Source organism: Schistocerca piceifrons, chromosome 8 (genome assembly GCF_021461385.2).
Source record: "Schistocerca piceifrons isolate TAMUIC-IGC-003096 chromosome 8, iqSchPice1.1, whole genome shotgun sequence".
NCBI classification, from domain to species: domain Eukaryota; kingdom Metazoa; phylum Arthropoda; class Insecta; order Orthoptera; family Acrididae; genus Schistocerca; species Schistocerca piceifrons.
The window spans coordinates 160,866,682-160,885,221 of record NC_060145.1 but is presented as its reverse complement, the minus strand read 5'-3'; the positions used below and the strand labels follow the sequence as shown (position 1 = coordinate 160,885,221).

At 40.7% G+C, this 18,540-nt stretch overlaps 1 protein-coding gene across 1 annotated transcript in view; it reads right to left on the bottom strand.

Annotated features, from left to right (window-relative positions):
• Positions 1-18,280, bottom strand: part of LOC124711709 (uncharacterized protein DDB_G0284459-like) — a 167,126-nt gene extending 148,846 nt beyond the window's left edge. Inside the window, exon 1 of the mRNA XM_047241916.1 lies at positions 18,178-18,280. The gene's annotated coding sequence lies outside the window, so the exon portion shown is untranslated. The remainder of the gene's footprint in view (positions 1-18,177) is intronic.
• Positions 18,281-18,540: the final 260 nt, after the last annotated feature.

Sequence of the window (18,540 nt, the reverse complement as noted above, 5' to 3'; positions counted from 1 at the left end):
TCCGGCCAAAGGAATGGTCTTCGCCTTTTTTGGTGCAGATTTTCCCTTGGTAACCCATTGTTTAGATTGTTGTTTGGTCTCAGGACCATAGTAATGTATCCATGTTTCATCCACAGTGACGAAATGACGCTTAAAGTCCTGCGCATTCTTCCTGAACAGCTGCAAACCATCCTTGCAACACTTCATACGATTCCGTTTTTGGTCAAGCGTGAGTAATCGCGGATCCCATCTTGCGGATAGCTTTCTCATGTCCAAATGTTTATGCGAAATATTATGTACCCGTTCATTCGAGACGCCCACAGCACTAGCAATCTCACGCACCTTAACTCTTCGGTCATCCGTCACCATATCATGGATTTTATCAATGATTTCTGGAGTCGTAACCTCCACAGGGCGTCTAGAACGTTCAGCATCAATTGTGCCCTTATGGCCACTCCGAAAATTTTGAAACCAATTATAAACTGCTCTAATCGAAGGTGCAGAGTCACCCTAATGTTTATCAAGCTTCTATTTAGTCTACTGAGGCGTTTTGCCTTTCATAAAGTAATGTTTAATCACCACACGAAATTCTTTTTCGTCCATTTTTTGACAATCACTCGACATCCTTGATTCACACGAATGCCAAACACAAAGAAATAGACCAATATGGCTGAAACTTGGTGTGCGTTCTTTCCAAAGATGTTACTAACTAAACATGACGTCGATACACGCCGGTGGTGCCATCTCTCGGACTTTGCACGGACTTTTCAAACGCCCCTCGTATGCAAGCAATTATACGGCGTAGCATTGATTGATAGAGTCGTCGAATGTCATCCTGTGGGGTATCGTGCGAAATTCCCTCCATCTGGCGCATCAGATCGTTAAAATCCAGAGTTGGTTAGAGCTCCCTGCTTCAAACGTTCTCGGCTGGGGAGCGATCGGCGACATCGCTGGCCAAGGTAGGGTTTGGCAAGCACGAAGAAAAGCAGTGCGCGTGTGGGGCATTATCTTGTTGAAATGAAGGGCAACAAAACGGGGCGTGGAACATGGCCGACGTACCGCTGCACTGTAACGGTGCAGCAGGTGAAAACCAAGGAGGTCTTGCTACGAAACGAAATGCCACCCCAGACCAATACTCCTGGTTTTCGGGCAGTATGGCGGGCGACAGTCAGGTTGGTATCCCGCCGCTGTCCAGTGTGTTTCCTGACATGTCTTCGGCATAGAATATCGTTGGCTAGAGTGATGATTCCCGCCTCTAACTGAGCCCCGATGACCAATGAAGAAATGTCTGGAGACGTCCCAGACAGTGGTGGGATACCAATAGTGGGACAGCGAACAACTCTGTTAAGCAGTGCCACGCCAAATAACTTCTTGCATGAGAGCCAGAGGTGGACAAACGCGTTATTGAGCCTTCCCCCAGTGGTAACACCGGTTCCCGTCAGATCACCGAAGTTAAGCGCTGTCGGGCTGAGCTAGCACTTGGATGGGTGACCATCCGGTCTGCCGAGTGCTGTTGGCAAGTGGGGTACACTCAGCCCTTGTGAGTTTCAAACAGTACATGATTCAGTTGTTTCAAGCCCTTCACGATGGTGATGAGCAGCAATGTATAGAGTTGTGAAATCATTTTGAACGTAGAAATGGAAAGTGATCGTTTCCTTTCACATGTGATGTTTAATGATGCGCTCCACTCAGTTCAATTGGAAAAGTGAACCATCACGACGTAAGAATACAGGGTACCCATCACACATCCTTTACCAAAGTAAAGGAGGTACTGGATGGAATTGGGGAGAGAAGAAACTTGTGGCTCAACGTGAGTAGAAGAATAGATTAGTTGGTAGGACACATTTTGTGCATCAAGGGATGCGCGGTTTCTCAAAAACAGCGAAAGAAAAAGAACTTTTTGATACAAACATGGGCATAGAAGGCGTAATTTTTCTGAAATTGTGATCATTTGTTTCTCTGTACACGTAAATCACATGTACTGATTTCCATCCCATTCGGATAATTCCTTCGTGGTGCGTGGTTTTCTTTGTCTTACCTTAGAGTGTACTTACGGTGTATGTGTTAAAAGCTTTATAGTAGTAAGCAGTCAATATTTTTAAGACTTTCAAATTCAGCCTTCTCATCACCAAGTAAAATATCACCAACTGCTTGTCTTAGAAAAGCCCTCGAATCTTTCGGCCACAAGATATACTTCATGATTTATTTCCCTAGCAAAATATTTCGTTAGTTGTTTAAAAATCGCCTTGGAACAAAACAGAAGGACCAATTACAATCACTACCACCTGCATTACTAACTGTAATAAGGTACTGAACTGTTATGTCTTGAATGCTGAAAATATTTTATTACATTCTTTCATTCTTGTCATATGTAAGAGTTATTTTGACAGTGAATTTCTTCTGTTTTCCTTTATGGATAAAAAACTTCGTAACATCAGACCGAAATTTCAATTTTGTTTGTGATGGTAGTTATCAGCACAGTGGAACTGGTAAGAATTAATTGGTTGCATCCAGTTTAGGTGTTCGCTGTAGCACTGTATAATCTTTTAATTTGTTTCCTTCGCGTTTCATTTCCGATGTTGCCACAAGATTGTCAACAAAGTAATATTCAAAGTACCGGAAACTTTAGAAACAATGAAAATACTGGCTGCGATTAAAACTCTGTTTTGGACGTAATGTAGCATAAATTGCTGGTTACAGTAAGCTGTTGTCTTCGAAATGCGTGCTTCGATAATCAGATTGCTAAGAATAGTCCGCTGCTCGTGGTCTCGCGGTAGCGTTCTCGCTTCTCGAGCACGGGGTCCCGGGTTCGATTCCCGGCGGGGTCAGGGATTTTTCCTGCCTCGAGATGACTGGGTGTTGTTGTGTCGTCTTCATCATCATCATTCATTCCCATTACGGTCGGAGGAAGGCAATGGCAAACCACCTCCACTAGGACCTTGCCTACGGCGGTGCGGGTCTCCCGCATCGTTCCCCTACGCTCCGTCATGGATTATGGGACTTCATCATCATCAAGAATAGTACAGCAGAGAAAGACTTCAATATATGAGCTGAGTTAATCAAACTGCTAAGGATAGTACGGGAAGAGCTTCAAAATCGTTCAAATGGCTCAGCGACTTAACTTCTGAAGTCATCAGCCCCCTAGACTTAGAACTATTAAACCTAACTAACCTAAAGACATCACACACACCATGCCCGAGGCAGGATTCGAACCTGCGACCGTAGCGCCTAGGCCTGAAGCGCCTAGAACCACACGACGGGAAGAGCAACACAGGGCTATGAAGTAGTTATTGCCTGAAATAGGAGATCAGTAATGAAGGGTGACGAGAAACAAAAGACTCCATTAGAAAGCTACACAGGTAGAAAAAAATAAAAAGAAAGCTACTGTGCCAGGTACACGTAGGAAATCAGCCGAGGAATCGGCTAGACGGGTGAGGAGACCTAAACGACGCCGCCCAGATTAACCGGCGCGCAAAACCAACGGTCATCTCTCCGGCGCCCATATTCCATTTGTGTCTGACTGTCTCCTGACGACGTACGGACAACAGATATACTTCGAAACAGGAGTAACGTTTTTGCCCGCACATCTCAGATAACCTTCGGTTTCCGTAAAAATATTGCTGAATGCAATACAAGTAGCTCGTTTTCCAGCGTCCTCCTACTCAGATTAAAGATGGCAGCCTAAAACTAATAGTCCCTTCCGCTCATGCTCGTAACCAGCTAGTGTCCATTGTTCGGAGGCAGGTGGAGAATAGTAATGACTGAGGCTAAAAATTAAAACGAACCGTGGCTCAGGGAAGAGTGAGAGAGAGAGAGAGAGAGAGAGCTTGCGTTGGCGTGGAGTAGCAACCAACGGCGGTGACATCATTCCGCGAACGTTAAGGTCACCGCCACGGCAAGTCGCAGTCGCAGACCAGCGGGCGTTAGTTTGCAAGCCGTCGCGTCTTCAGCAGCGCGTATTTCGCTCTCCAAAGTCAAGTACGAGGAATACCATTTATTTTTTTTACAAAAACAGCGAAAGAAAAACAACTTTTTGATACAAACATGGGCATCGAAGGGGCAGGATTCAAAAAGTGCCAAGTTTTATACTCAGCAGCTGATTAGTTGAGTTTCATATCGTGTTGTGCCCCAAGAAATAAATTTGACAAGAAGTTCACAAAAACTACAGCGTCATAAACGTCTGGAAATTACCCCGTCAATATTTTATTGAAGGTAGATTACTGTTATACGAGTTGTGGCTGTAAAATAACGGGAGTGTTGCTGCAAAACTTTTTTTAAAAAAAACCTACAAGTTTAGCTATTAGCACCCCCCTCCTTTATCCCTACAACGCTCCATGCGAATTTTACGTTGATGGAAACACTACATGAAGTTTTCCTCTGTGAACTCCTTGATGACGCATGCCACAATTTCTTTCACCGCTTCAACGGCTGAAATCTTGTTCCTTTTGTTGCAGATTTGACCTTGGGGGCTAGATAAAAGTCACATGGTGCTAGATCTCGTGTATAAGGTAGTTGGTTTCACAATGGGATGCTGTGCTTCGCTAGAAACCTTCTAACAGACAGTGCGGTACGAGCAGATGCATTGTCTTGATGCAGAACCCATGACTTAATCTTTCACAGCTCGGGTCCTTTTTTTCTTATTTTCTCACGGAGTTTGGCTAGACCCTTAAGGAAGTAATGTTGATCAACAGTTTGTCATTCAGAACCCAGTGAAGATCCACAATTTCTTGCATGTAGAAAAAAAATCATCATCGCTTTGTATCTTAATTCCCTCATTCAAGGTTTTTTTCGCTCTCGGTGAAGGTGGGTCCTACCAATGCATCGATCGGCGCTTCCGTTGCTGATCAAAAGTGAAAAACCAAGAAATGAGGATCATTTTCAGTGGTATCCAAAGTGTCAGTACAAACATTTTCACGAGTTCCTTTTTGTTCTATCTTGAGTATTTTCGGAACAGTTTCCCCGCACACTTTTCTCATGTTAAATTGGTTACGTACAATTTGCTTTATGCATTCTTTGTCAATTCCTACAGTTTTAGCAATCGATGGAATACTCAACCGACGGTCAGATCGAATCAGATCATCTATTTTTTCATATTTTCATCTATTTTTTTATGTTGAAGGGCGCCTCCGATCTGAGTCACCTTCGACATCATCTCGGCCGTCTTGGAAACGCTTGAACCACTCAAAAATTCGCATACGTGATAAACTCTCTTCCCTATAAACTCCTTTTAGTAAAAGATAGGTTTCAAGAGCAGTTTCATGTGAAACTTCACGACAGTTCTTTGATCAATTATTGCACTTACAATTTTTCAGTCAAAACAAAGTAAATATTTTTGTACCAACGGAGGACATGGCCACACTGATTTCTGTACAGAACCAGAGATGCCGCATTCGAAGGCTTGACGCTTCACAGTTATTGGTCGTTCTTCTTTGGAGCATGCCTATTTAACTCTGTGACGGCATTAGCCCCGTTATTTTAGCCACACCTCATACCTTAGAGGTAATCATTTTTCATTAGTACATCGAAATTTCGTCTTTTGATACCACAAATTAAAAGCAAAGTATTTAGTATATTATTCAGTGTTAATGTATTTTGTCAACCGATTTATGGCTTATACACCCATCAAAAAAAAGGTTCTGCGTCACCTCCGTTCCGAGAGTTCCGGAATTTGTACAGGAACTTTCCGCCTTTTTTATTGCTCATGAAAACCACACATTGCATGTTGTACCGCCATACGGGGAGTCCTTTAGAGGTGGTGGTCCAGATTGCTGTACACACCGGTACCTCTAATACCCAGTAGCACGTCCTCTTGCACTGATGCATGCCTGTATTCATCGTAGCACACTAACCACCCCAAAACAATTATTCCATAAGACTTTGTTGAATGAAAATACGCAGAATATGCCAGGAGATTGATTCGTTTGTTTCCGAGACTAGCAATTACACGAAGAGCAAAAGTGGCTGAACTTAATTGTTTGAGTAGCTCACTAATACGCTTCTTCTGTTTCAAGTTTTTATCGGCAAGTACACCGAAGAATTTGGAGTATTGTGCTTTATTTCCTGATCCCTGATCACGTGCTGCATCAGTTGTTGGTATGACTCTATTTGTTGTGCAGAAATGAATAAAATGTCGTTTTTTCAAAATTTAGGGACACAGTTAATAATTCTTTGAAAAACATTCTCTTGCTTTCTCTCTAGTGGAGTTTATTATAATACTAGTAGTAAGCACCAATTCTGCTTGTTCAGTGGTATATGGATGGCCATTCACTTACATAAGGAATAGGTGTGACCCCTGTGCAGTACCCTTCATAGTTTCTCTCCAATCACTAAAATTTTTCACCCTTCCCAGACTTTCGTGTTCTGTTTGTTAATTATGACTCAAACCACTTGTGTTTAAATCCATCAGTTCCATAAAAAAGATAAAGTTCTTCTAAGAGAGTAACATGATCTACATGATCAAATAGGCAAAAAAAAATTGACGGTTTTAGGGCTTTTAGTTTTTGATATAAAGAGCATTCTAAGTCGAGAAACCACCCTGCAATTCAAACTGTGATATGCTAAGTAAATCGTTTCTACTTCAACGTGAGATTACTCTTAAGTAAATTACTTTTTCCAATATTTTGGAAAAATATATTATTAAGGAAATGTGACAATAATTATTCAAGTCTCTCTTGACACCTTACTTAGAAAGAGGTTTAACAATTGCATATTTTAATCAGTTTGGAAAAACTCCCTCTGTCAGTGAAGCATTACCTATATCACTGGGGCTACTACTTGTTCAGTTAGCACAACTTTCCAGTGCTCTGTTTGAAATTATATCCACACCATAAGTGCTTTTGTTTTTTAGAAACGTTAATATTCTGTTAATTGCTATGTGATGTTGATGTTACATGTAGCTGCTTAAAGTTTTGCGGACTTATGTTTTTAATATATTCTCTTGCTTCTTCAACTGAACCGTTTATTCCTATTTTTGCTCCTACATTTACAAAGTCATGGCAAAAAATACTTGTGAATTATCAGTCACAACATAGTCATTTAGTTTAACTGTTATGTTAACTTGTAAACTGACTGGATGTCCTCTCTGCCGTTTGACGATATGCCATACAGTATCTAATTTATCTATTTTACTTCCTCTCTTGGCGTTATTTTCCGCGACACTAAGATTACTGAGTAAAGTAAAAGTGAAAAGAACGTAGAATCATTCTCCAATCAGACTGTCAATGTCCAGATGACACGGGAGTTTTGAAATGATACACCAGAATTACTACGGTTTTTTGCATTACCTTCGAGTAACTCACTTTATTCATCTCCAGAATTCTGTATCATCCAAGTCAATACAAGCGTACTGATAGCTATGAAATATTGTTCACTTGTATGCATCTCTGTCAAGTGACACTGTATGAGGCAGATGATTGCGTATTTTAAAGAATTATGTCTTTGCAGCTGTCTGAACGTGCCAGCTGATAACCTCTACCCATTGATCTTTACCTTAACTGGATGACAGACTGTAGCCGTCTGCGTGTGCCGGATATATATCACAGTATTTTTTGTTCCTTAGCCATCTACCGGGTGGCAGCCACGAAATGTCAACAGAGCGTGGAAGAAAATACTTTAAGATTCAAAGTCCTCATAAATCTGTTATATTGGATACTCCATAATTTCTGGAGAAGAACAGAATAAACTGTTTCAAAATTATTGCAAAATAATTGTATACGAGTATAAAACAACTTCAAACATGTGGTTATTCTACAGATGATGAGTGGAGCCTGGATGCTTGGCGTTCCATTTTAAGAAAAGCTAATTTTCCACGCATACCAATATTTATGACGTCATATCTCCTGAGCTGTGGTTAGTACACTGATTGCAGTCATATAAGTAGATATTGTCTGCAAAATCTGCTGCCAATAGATTTAGCAGCAAAGAACAAATAAGTGAAAATGAGATGCCTGATGCTGAAATTTTGCTGCATGAACAGCGAAAATGTAGTAAGCAATAAACTTTCTTCCTTTCATTATTTTGTAGCGGGTGTCAGTGAGGAAAAGGTTTGAAATTATGTCCAAAGTTTGTTGGAAGTTGCTGAGTGCTCTCATTCTCAAATATTGGATAAATATTATCTAATTTGTGCGCCGTCAGACATGTTGACATGTGCAAGGACACTTCTCAATCTAAGGCAAGTAAATTTTTAGGTACTGTGTATCTGAAGTGATGCGTTGGGTACCAGCATGTATATTATGTATATTACCATTCGGTGTCACAGAGACACGTACTAAACACCTGATAATTTATTTTTCTCAATAATATATTGAACATAAAGTTTTCTGGAAGATAATCTGCACTTTTGGATACTTCATATGTCTACTTCTGCAACATAGAAATGTTTACAACGTTCCGGATAATATATTTTGAGAACAGCTTTGTAAATGATTGGCAGTTTCCTGCAGTATATAAGTAGTAAAAACGTCTCCACAATATTAATGTAATAAGTTAGTCATAATGTTTGTTATCTTTTACAGAAACAAAACCACAAGAGACTTAGAAAACTGTTAGCTTGTCTGAAGGCAGGAATTATTCTAGTTATGTAAGGTTCAGCTAATGAAAAATTAGAATAGTGTATCGATGTGACAGTTCCCTGCTTTAGATACTGTTGATATCAATGAGATAATGTTTATAGCCAGAAATATGTAAGTGAGCACAAATCGATAAAAGGTTATTGCCTAGCTGCAATATGGCAGACGATTTAGACAACAGGAACCTGTGGAAACCTTAACTGATACTTGTGTATTGCTCTCCTCTCTGGGACCCGCATCAGATAGAAATGATAGAGGAGTAGAGAAAATGTAAAGGGGAGCAGCGTGTTTTGTTACAGGCTCGTTGAGAAAACAAGAAAGGTTCTTTCACTAAGCACAAAAGGTTCATTCAGCAAGTGTGAAAGGTTTTATTCAGTAAGCATTAAAGGTTTAATTGGTAAATGCAAATGGTTAGTTTTGTAAATGCGAAAGACTTGTTCAGTAAGCTCGAAAAGTTCATTCAGTAACTGTGAAAGGATCATTCAATAAAGATGAAAGGTTCATTCAGTAAATGCAAAATATTGGTTCAGTAAGAACAAAAGGTTCATTCAGTAAACGTGAAAAATTCGTCCAGTAAACGAAAAAGGTTCTTTCACTAAATACAAAATTTTTGTTCAGTAAATGTGGAAGGTCCGTTCAGTAAGCATGAAAGGTTCATTCAGTAAATGTGAAAGGTTTGTTTAGTAAATGTGAAAGGTTTGTTTAGTAAATGAAGACGGTTCATTCAGTAAGCACGAAAGGTTCATTCATTAAATCGAAAGGTTCGTACAGTAAATGTCAAAGTTTCGTTAAGTAAGCGCAAAAATTTGTTTTGCCGAAGTGAAAGGTTAATTCAGTAAGCATGAAAGGTTTGTCCCATAAACACAAAATATTTCTTCTGTAAGCACGAAAGGTTCATTCAGTAAGCATGAAAGGTTCGTTCAGCAAACACAAAAGTTTCGTTCAGTAAGCACAAAAGGTTCATGCAGTATATGTGAAAGGTTCATTCAGTAAACGCAAAAGATCTGTTCTGCCTGCACAAAAGGTTCGTTCAGTAAACGTGGAAGTTCGTTCAATAAGCATGAAAAATTTGTTTGGCAAACGTGAAATTTTCGATCAATAAATGCTGAAGGTTTGTTCAGTAAGCGTCAAACGCTCGTTCTGTAAATGCGATAGGTTTGTTTAGTAAAAGCGAAAGGTTCGTTTAGTAAATGTGAAAGGCTCGTTCAGTAAATTTTAAAGGTTCGTTCAGTAAGCACAAAAGGGTCATTCAGTAAATGCAAAAGGTTCATTTGATAAATGAGAAGGGATAATTCAGTAAGCATGAAAGGTTCATTCAGTGAACATGAAGTTTTGTTCAGAAAACACGAAAAGTTTGTAGAAAAGTTAACCAATATATTTGCTTCCTCATACGTATATCTCGCGAAAATGTCATGTAGGGAAAATTAGAGAGATTCTAGCTTATCTTTGTGTCACGTTGTGCTTCCCTCAGGTGTTCCAAAATTTAAAAGGTATGAGAAGTGATTTTTGTTGACTACAGTTCTACTAGTCAGAAGCCTAATGCTGTATTTCTGTACTCTTATGTCACAAACAAAACGTAATGTCTCAGTATTAATGGTACTTTAAACGAAAACTTTCTTCCTGCTCTTTTGTCGATAACTGACATTTCTTAGCTCGTGGCTGTGTACAAAAGACAAGTTGATCTTGCAAAGAAGATAACAGCAATCAGCCACTATTAATGACGCTGTTCATTTACTAAATACCTCCGTTATCGATTTCGAACTGACAGGTTCATTTTGAGACGGCTGTTCACGTTTACATTACATTTTTCGTTGCTTTCATTAGTTGCTGGAAAATAAAACAGTAAATCAGTAGCTTTATTAACAGTGACTGGTTGCTATTTTCTTCTCTGCAAGAATAAACTTTCAAAAACTGTTCTATTGATATTTAGGACCAGTCAGTTTCCTGGTACGGCAAATTCTACGTTCTTAATAAAGTATTTACTTTGTAATTTGTCTCATTATATTCTATGGTTATGCGGTGAGCAGCATAATTCTGTGGTATCAATTTTTTGGATACAGATCTCAATAGAGATACGTTGGTTTATCATCTTCCTGACAAATGTCAGATTTGGCAGTTACAGCGTTTTCCATCTCCACTCTTCAATGTTCCTTTCCGCTGGCCTTTGGTGAATGGAACAGGAAAGAAGGAAGTGACAATGGAATACCATGTATGCTATGCCACACACCATAAGGTGGCTTGTGAAATGTAGAGGTACATATCTACACAAGTGCGACATGGAGGGCGCTAGACTCGGAGGTTAGCTGCTGTGAAAACTGGTAGTAGAAACTTTTGCCTACAATATTTAGCCGGCAATGGTAGGACTGGTGGTGGCGTAAAGCTCCTAATCACTATAATTTGCAGCTAAGTCTCGAATTACATTTAATACCTCTCCGCAGTTTGTCACGTAGAGAGGATATGTGACATTGTTAAGGGTGATTCATCCGTTGGATGAGTACTTCGTGCTCGTCGCCCTTTTGTATTTTTCGAGGGGAGTAGTCTATTTACCAGCACCGAGGTTCACCCTCTTTCTTCTCTCTCGTCATTTGCAATACAAATACGAGACTCCTCATAACAAGCACACGTCACAGTCATCTACAGCGAAACAGTCACTCTCAAGACACAAAATTCGGTGCGAATAATGAATGCATTCCCGAGTTAGATTACTGAACCCCTAGGGGATATTCTACCCATCAGTAGCATACAACATTCAGGAAAAGCACTAGTTTTCTTCACTGATGCGAGACATCTTCCAAACAATGGATGCATGTGAACAAGTAGATTTCATCTTCTTCAACACTGTGCCACATCGTCGACTAGTAATCAAAATACACTGCCGGAAAAAAACTGGTACACTTTTTCAGAGATTTCCAGTTCATTTAAGATTTGTTGTTGCAATAGTGCATATGGAGTTCGTGAAATGATTACATTTATAGATGAATGCACAAGCGGCTCTGAGGTGCCAGGTATCGATCCTGTGGTGTCTCTGCCAGACACCACATTTGCTAGGTGGGAGCCTTTAAATCGGCCGCGGTCCGTTAGTATACGTCGGACCCACGTGTCGCCACTATCAGTGATTGCAGACCGAGCGCCGCCACACGGCAGGTCTAGTCTAGTGACACTCCCTAGCACTCGCCCCAGTTGTACAGCCGACTTTGCTAGAGATGGTTCACTGACTACATACGCTCTCATTTGCAGAGACGACAGTTTAGCATAGCCTTCAGCTACGTCATTTGCTACGACCTAGCAAGGCCCCATATTCAGTTACTATATGTCTTCTGAACAGATAAGATTGTGAATCATGTACCGTCAAGAGCGACGTTCCTCATTAATGGATTAAAGTTAAGTGTCAAACTAATTACGTCCGCTTTCTGAATTCTAGTTCCTTGTCATGTTCCAGACCTCACGTCAGTATAGTTCTTCCCTCCTCACGCTAGCCTGCGTGAGCTAAAACGTGTGCATTTCGGCCTCCACTAGTAACACGGCGTTGGCTCTTCTGCCAACACTACAGATCCATGATGAAACACACACATTAGTACGTTATGTAGCCTCCATGAGTGGCAATGCAGGCAATGACTCTGGTATCCAGTCGATGGTACAGATGGCGAATACTGTCCTGGGGTACATTATGCCCCGTCTGCTCGACCTGTTCACGTAGTTCTGTAAGAGCTATTGGTTGACGAGTCACTTCATGTCCCATCGTATTCCACACGTGCTCGACTGGAGACAAGCCTGGAGATCGTGCTGGACAAGGAAGTTGCTGCACATCTTGCAGAGCACGTTGAGTTTCACTGCCAGAAGCAGAGTTCGTTTTGTTTGCAGATGACACAAGTATTGCAATAAATAGTATGTCGAGTGTAGTTCTAGAAAGATCTGCTAATGATATTTTCATGGATATTAATAGATGGTTTAAAGCCAACTCACTGGACATTAAACTTCGAAAAGGCTCACTATATCCAATTCAGAACCTGTAAGAGGTTTCCATCCAGCATATGCATAAAGTATGGAGAAGAGCAGATAGAAGAGGTTGACAGTCTTAAATTCCTGGGATTACAACTTGATAATAAATTCAGTTGGGAGGAGCACACCACAGAAGTGCAGAAACGCCTTAACGAATCTGTATTTGCAATTTGAGTGTTAGTAGACATAGACCACATAAAAATGAAAAAGCTTGCATACTTTGCCTACTTTCATTCCATAATGGCATATGGTATAATATTTTGGGGTAGCTCCTCAAGTCAAACAAAAGTTATCATAGTCCAAAAGCGTGTAATATGTATTATTTGTGTAGTAAATTCACGGACGTCCTGTAGAAACCTCTTCAAAGAACTGGATATACTAAGTTCTGCCTCTCAGTATATTTACTCCTTAATGAAATTTGTCCTAAATAATACATCTCTTTTTCCAACAAACAGCTCTGTTCATACATACAATGCCAGGAACAAAAATGCACAAGGACTTAAAAGCACTTACTTTAGTTCAAAAAGGGGTCCACTACTCAGGAACACTCATCTTCAATAATTTGCCAGCAAACATAAAAAATCTAGTTACAAATAAAGATCAGTTTGAAAGGAGCCTGAAAGACTTACTAGTGGCCAACTCCTTCTACTCCAATGATGAATTTTTTAATAGAAACAAATGATGTATTGTATACACTCATACTATTAGTATTGTTATTTCAGCTTTAAAAAAAATTGACATGTTCCACATCCACGAGGATCTCCTCAGCACGGATCTATGGAACGAAAAACTAATCTAATCTAAACGGGCAATGTGTGGGCGAGCATTATTCTGTTGGAGCAACACATCATCTTCCCTTTGCAAGAATGGCAAATGAATGAGTCTAACAACATTATGCACGCACCGACCACTGGCTAGCGTGCCCTCCAGAAACACCAAAGGTGAACGAGATTTGTAGCTTATGGCACCCTAGACCATAAGGCATCGGCTGGAGCCAGTGTGTCTTGGACAAATGCACTGTAGGAGACCAGGTCTATGTCGCACGCACAAACGACCATCACTTGCGTGCAGGCAGAATCTGTTTCCATCGCAGAAGATCAATTCATGCCATTCTATCTTCCACGTGATCCTCTGATGGCACCAGTCGAGCCGTGTACGTCGATGCTGTGGCATGAGTAGAAGACGAGCTGGAGATGTGCGTGCCGGTAGTCCCACTGCTAATAACCGGCTCGCAACAGTTCCTGTTAACACGTCTGGGCTCACATGCCCTATTATCTTTGCTGTGATAGATGTACAGTCTGCAACTGCTGCCCTTACAATACGACGATCCTGGCGGACGTCTGTGCTGCTTGGACGTCCAGAACCCCGTCTACAAGTGTGAAACTGTTCACGTAATCACTGATGCCATCATCGTTGCAAAACTGACGCAGCACGTCCAACTAGTGCGGCAGTCCCCCGAAAGGACCATCCCGCCACTCGAAAGGCCACAATTTGACCCCTTTCAAACTCGCTAAGTTGGCTGTAGGAAGCACGAGTGCGTCTCCGTGGCGCGGCTGACAGCTTGCTTCAGACGTTTGCACCACACAAAGCCTTCTGGCTGTGAGCACTCCCTGTTAAAGGGTAAACACAGATGGCGCTCTGGTAGCTACGCCACTACGCCATCTGTTGGTGGACGACGTTGGGACCCTAAGAATACGTCTACTATCTCCCAGGTGGCATGTGTCGTCATCGGATCAAAGTAGACGTCGTCTTTACCGGTGTACTAAAATTTTTTTTCCAGCAGTGTACGATCCTTCTTCGCAAACGTGTGATTGGCTCGAGCATCGGGTCTTAACTGAAACATATTTTTGTATCTGACGGTGATTGGGGTAGCCCACCAACCCAGGTATCGATGTGGAAGAAAGGACGGAGATACTCTAGCTTCATATCACGGCCGCATATCGCTCCCATGGACGTGACATTCTACGTAAATATCGCGGCCCGTACTAGTTCGATACTTCTCGCTATTCTCTGAAACCTTCGATACGTGCCATTGATAGTGTGATTGACCTTGTATGTGTTTACGTTTGTCGATTCGGGTCACTTCCTGGACTGTTCGTGGCACGTATACGACTTTCGCAACGCTCTGGACTTTTAGCCGTTCACTTCGTGAACTCCGTTGTCATCGACCACAGGAATCACCATTTGTTTCATCGGCCTCTGCGTCATCGTTAGTATCAGTTATCATAAACTACGTTCTACACACAATGCATAGGGCAGAGAAAAACGGTAAGGTCGTAACAGTCCTTGCTGTTATGTACTGCGCCAGATCATAACCGTCGAGGAAAGTGGTAGTAGAACTTAGCGGCACTCGTCACTAGACATATAAACCAAATTAACACAGTCCTCTTGAGCACTTGCGGTAGCACTAGTGATCTAATGATAAAATAGGTTCTTCTAATAGACGTTCCCTGAAGTGATTTGGCTGTGACAAACTGACAATGTACTACTGCAGTACGTAAGCAGAATATTACAGTCCCAGCACTGCAAACCCATCAGTCACTAATCACATAATCTTTATGTAACAGATCTTAATAATATTGGGTGGTGCACAATTTCGTACCGTTTTGAACCTCCCAATCGTCGGCACATGTCGCGCGATGGTGGAATGATCACAGTTCATCACATTCGCCAATTGCCGAGTATACTTGCGTAGTTCACTGTGCATAAAATCATTTAAAGATCGTCATCAAATCCCGAAGGTATTCCTAAACATGGAGAGTCACTAATGTCAAAACGATCCTCTTTAAAACGATAAAACTATTTTCTTGCCGTGTTCTATCCAATCGGATTATCCCCATACATGGTGAAAATGTTTGTGGCTGCCTCCGCTGCTGTCATCCCACTATAGAACTCAAAAAGAAAAATACGTCGAAATATTCCGATTTCTCCACTTGGCACTTCATTTTCTGGTGTCCACATCTCCGTTCACTATCTCCAATAACAAAATGATACTATGTAAATTCAAATAGCAACAGTGAGCTTCAAATAAAGATCACAATCGATAAATAAACCCATAGCAAGCGGAATAGCAGCATGCAAAACAAAAACGCTACGAACTTACGCACCAACCTAATAATGTCAGGAGAAGAAAATAGACCTGCTTGCGATGTTGCATTGCTTTTATTAATTCAACACTGACGCACTTCTCGCCTAATTCAAGGCATCTTCAGATTGGCCTACATTACAATACAATTGAATTAGAAAGGCTTGACCCTAACTTGAGATTGGATGATTTTAGGAAAATAAAAATTGGACTTACCGCTAAATGTTTGTAAGCAAGTTATGGATATCGGTGATAAAATATCCGCAATAATAAATTATCCTCACCAAGTCCAGTAAACATGTGCTCTAAAATGCATTCCATAAGAGCTATGAGCGCTTGTTCATCTTTGCTACTTTGAAACACAAGTCTTCTAATGATCAAGTGCTCGTAACTTCTAAGGTATGCGTTTTAGAGCACATATTTGTTGGACATATTTTTCTTGTTTTGGTCCATACTACCGGTTCCCAAAATATGGAAAGCAAAGAACTTGCAGTAGAAGAGATTTTTTCACAGTATCGAAGATGAAAAATTGCTCGTAGCTCTTAAGGTATGCATTTTCGACCCTATGTTTGCTGAGACTCTTTTGCTTCTAATATCGTGTACTTTCAACTGTATGCGTTTACGCCATTAATTATGATACACCCTGTACAAACGATCTGTCAAAAAAGATCAGAGGCACAAGAAGATTGATCGCTAACGGTACTGTTGCGTACAGCAAAACATCCTCTTTGGACCATCGTAAGGCACTGCAGAAAGATTAGGGCAAATTTGCTGCAAGGTGTAATGAATGGCAGTTCTCTTTAAATGTAGGTAAACAGGTTACGATGCCTAGAACAAAGAGAAAGAACCCTGTAGTATCTGATTACAAGATTAGCGGTAAATATATCGAGAACGTCGCATCATATAAGGTAGAATACGAAAGTGTAACAGAAAAGCTCGGTGCACTTACATGGGAACACATGCAAGAAAGGGGCTGTAGTTCTCGCGAAACCCTGTGGGTAAAGTTAGAGTACGTCTACTGAAGATAGTGCCACCATTACGCTGCCAGCATCGCATAGCTTGCTTAGGAATAATGAGAAAAAGATAGAAGAGATTGGGGCCCGTACACAGGCATTTAGACTGTCACTTTTCCCTCGCTCAGCAGCGAATGAAACAGGAAAGAAAATCGATGATATTGGCACTCCACCACACATCGTACAGTGGCTTATGTGCAGATGTAGATATTACATTTTACGAATATGGCTTCGAATATCATGCCGTGGACGCTATCTTCACACTCATGACGAATACTAACAATTTTAATTTGCTTAACGACTTCCAAAGACAACAAAAGTTTGATTTTCGCTGTTGCATATTATTATTCACAGAATCTGAAAATGTCATAATTTACTCATTAAGTGGTATAATCCTGCGTTAAAAGTTTAACACAGTAAATTAGGTATTAAAATTGGTAACTGTCTAGGGGTCTTGATACAGCCAACTGACGGCTCGCAAATTACCTAGAATAAAGTCATCCATTATTTGATAATGAGAGCACTTAGTGACTTCCAATAAACTTTAGAAAACATTTCAAGCCTATTCTAAACTATTTCTCCCTATACTACCCACAAAATAATGAAAAAAAGTTTATTGCTTGCTACATTTTCGCTGTTCATTCAGTAAAATTAGAGCATCAGGTATAACGCTATCATTTGTTTCTTCTTTACTAGTAAATCTATTCGCAACACATTTTATAGACACCATCCACATATAGTATTGAAAGTACCTGCAAAATTATATCAATGTACTGCACACAATTCAGGAGATATGACGTCAAAAATTTTGATAAGCGTGAAAAACTAGAATTTCTTAAAACGGAGGCAGATTACAAAGACCATCCCATTCCAGTGTTTGAAGCTGTTTTATTCATTCTTTAAAGAATCTGGTAGGGGGCGGTTACTAATCCTTACTTCAACAGTTTTACTTTAAAAAGTATTCATTTAATGTGGTGGCATGCTGTACATTCGTATGACAATGTTGTAATGGTCTTATAGAATAAAACATAAAAGTAAAATGAAAAAGTTTCGTAGAAGGCATAACTTTTACTTGCTTCGTCTATCATAAAATAACGGTACATTAGCTAACAGGCACAACTATATATTATATATAAGATAAACGAAAGCAGCCCTTCAGCTCAAGTGTACTCCAAACCGGCTTGGCATGTTTAGCACACCTAATTACGCAGCTTAAAAATACTCAAAAGAGCAGTAAAAGCGATCGACCTAGTAATCCCTTCTTTTCGTAATACATCTTATTTAGTACTGAGACAATACATCCTACTGTTGACGTTTCTCTATTGCTTACCACGTTGTTCGCAAACGAGCACGCCCGCAATAATCTTCAGCGTTTGGCGTATCGTCTTTCCATGTCATTCGTGGGAACCGTTAAGTCCTGTACTGACTCTTAACGTCAGCGACAATTAAACTTTAAGCAGTGAACATAGTGCACGCTCCTATACTGAAAAAGCCCTCACTTATCTCACACTGTTTACACTGACAAGACACGTACCTGTAGTTGCTCGGCTTGCCTGCTCGGAGACCGCTTCGCTTCTGACGTGCCAGCGAGCTCTCTCAAGGAAAAGACCTCGGCCCTAAAACCGTTTCCTTGCGCCTGCACGATCGCTGTCTGCGGCTAAAGGCGATGTTCCGAATTGTTATTTCCTATTCTTGTGATCTTGAAGTCTTTATGACATTTAGAGTAAAAGCTGCAACCTCTTCCAAATACATCTGCTGTTACTGAGTGCCGACGAACTCCTGCGCTTCGAGTTAAAACTGACATACAACAGCGAAGTGAACTGTAGTGGTACCACTGCCTTTATTGCTCTATTGTGACCTTAATCAATAACGCATCTACCCTTGGCCCACTCCAATG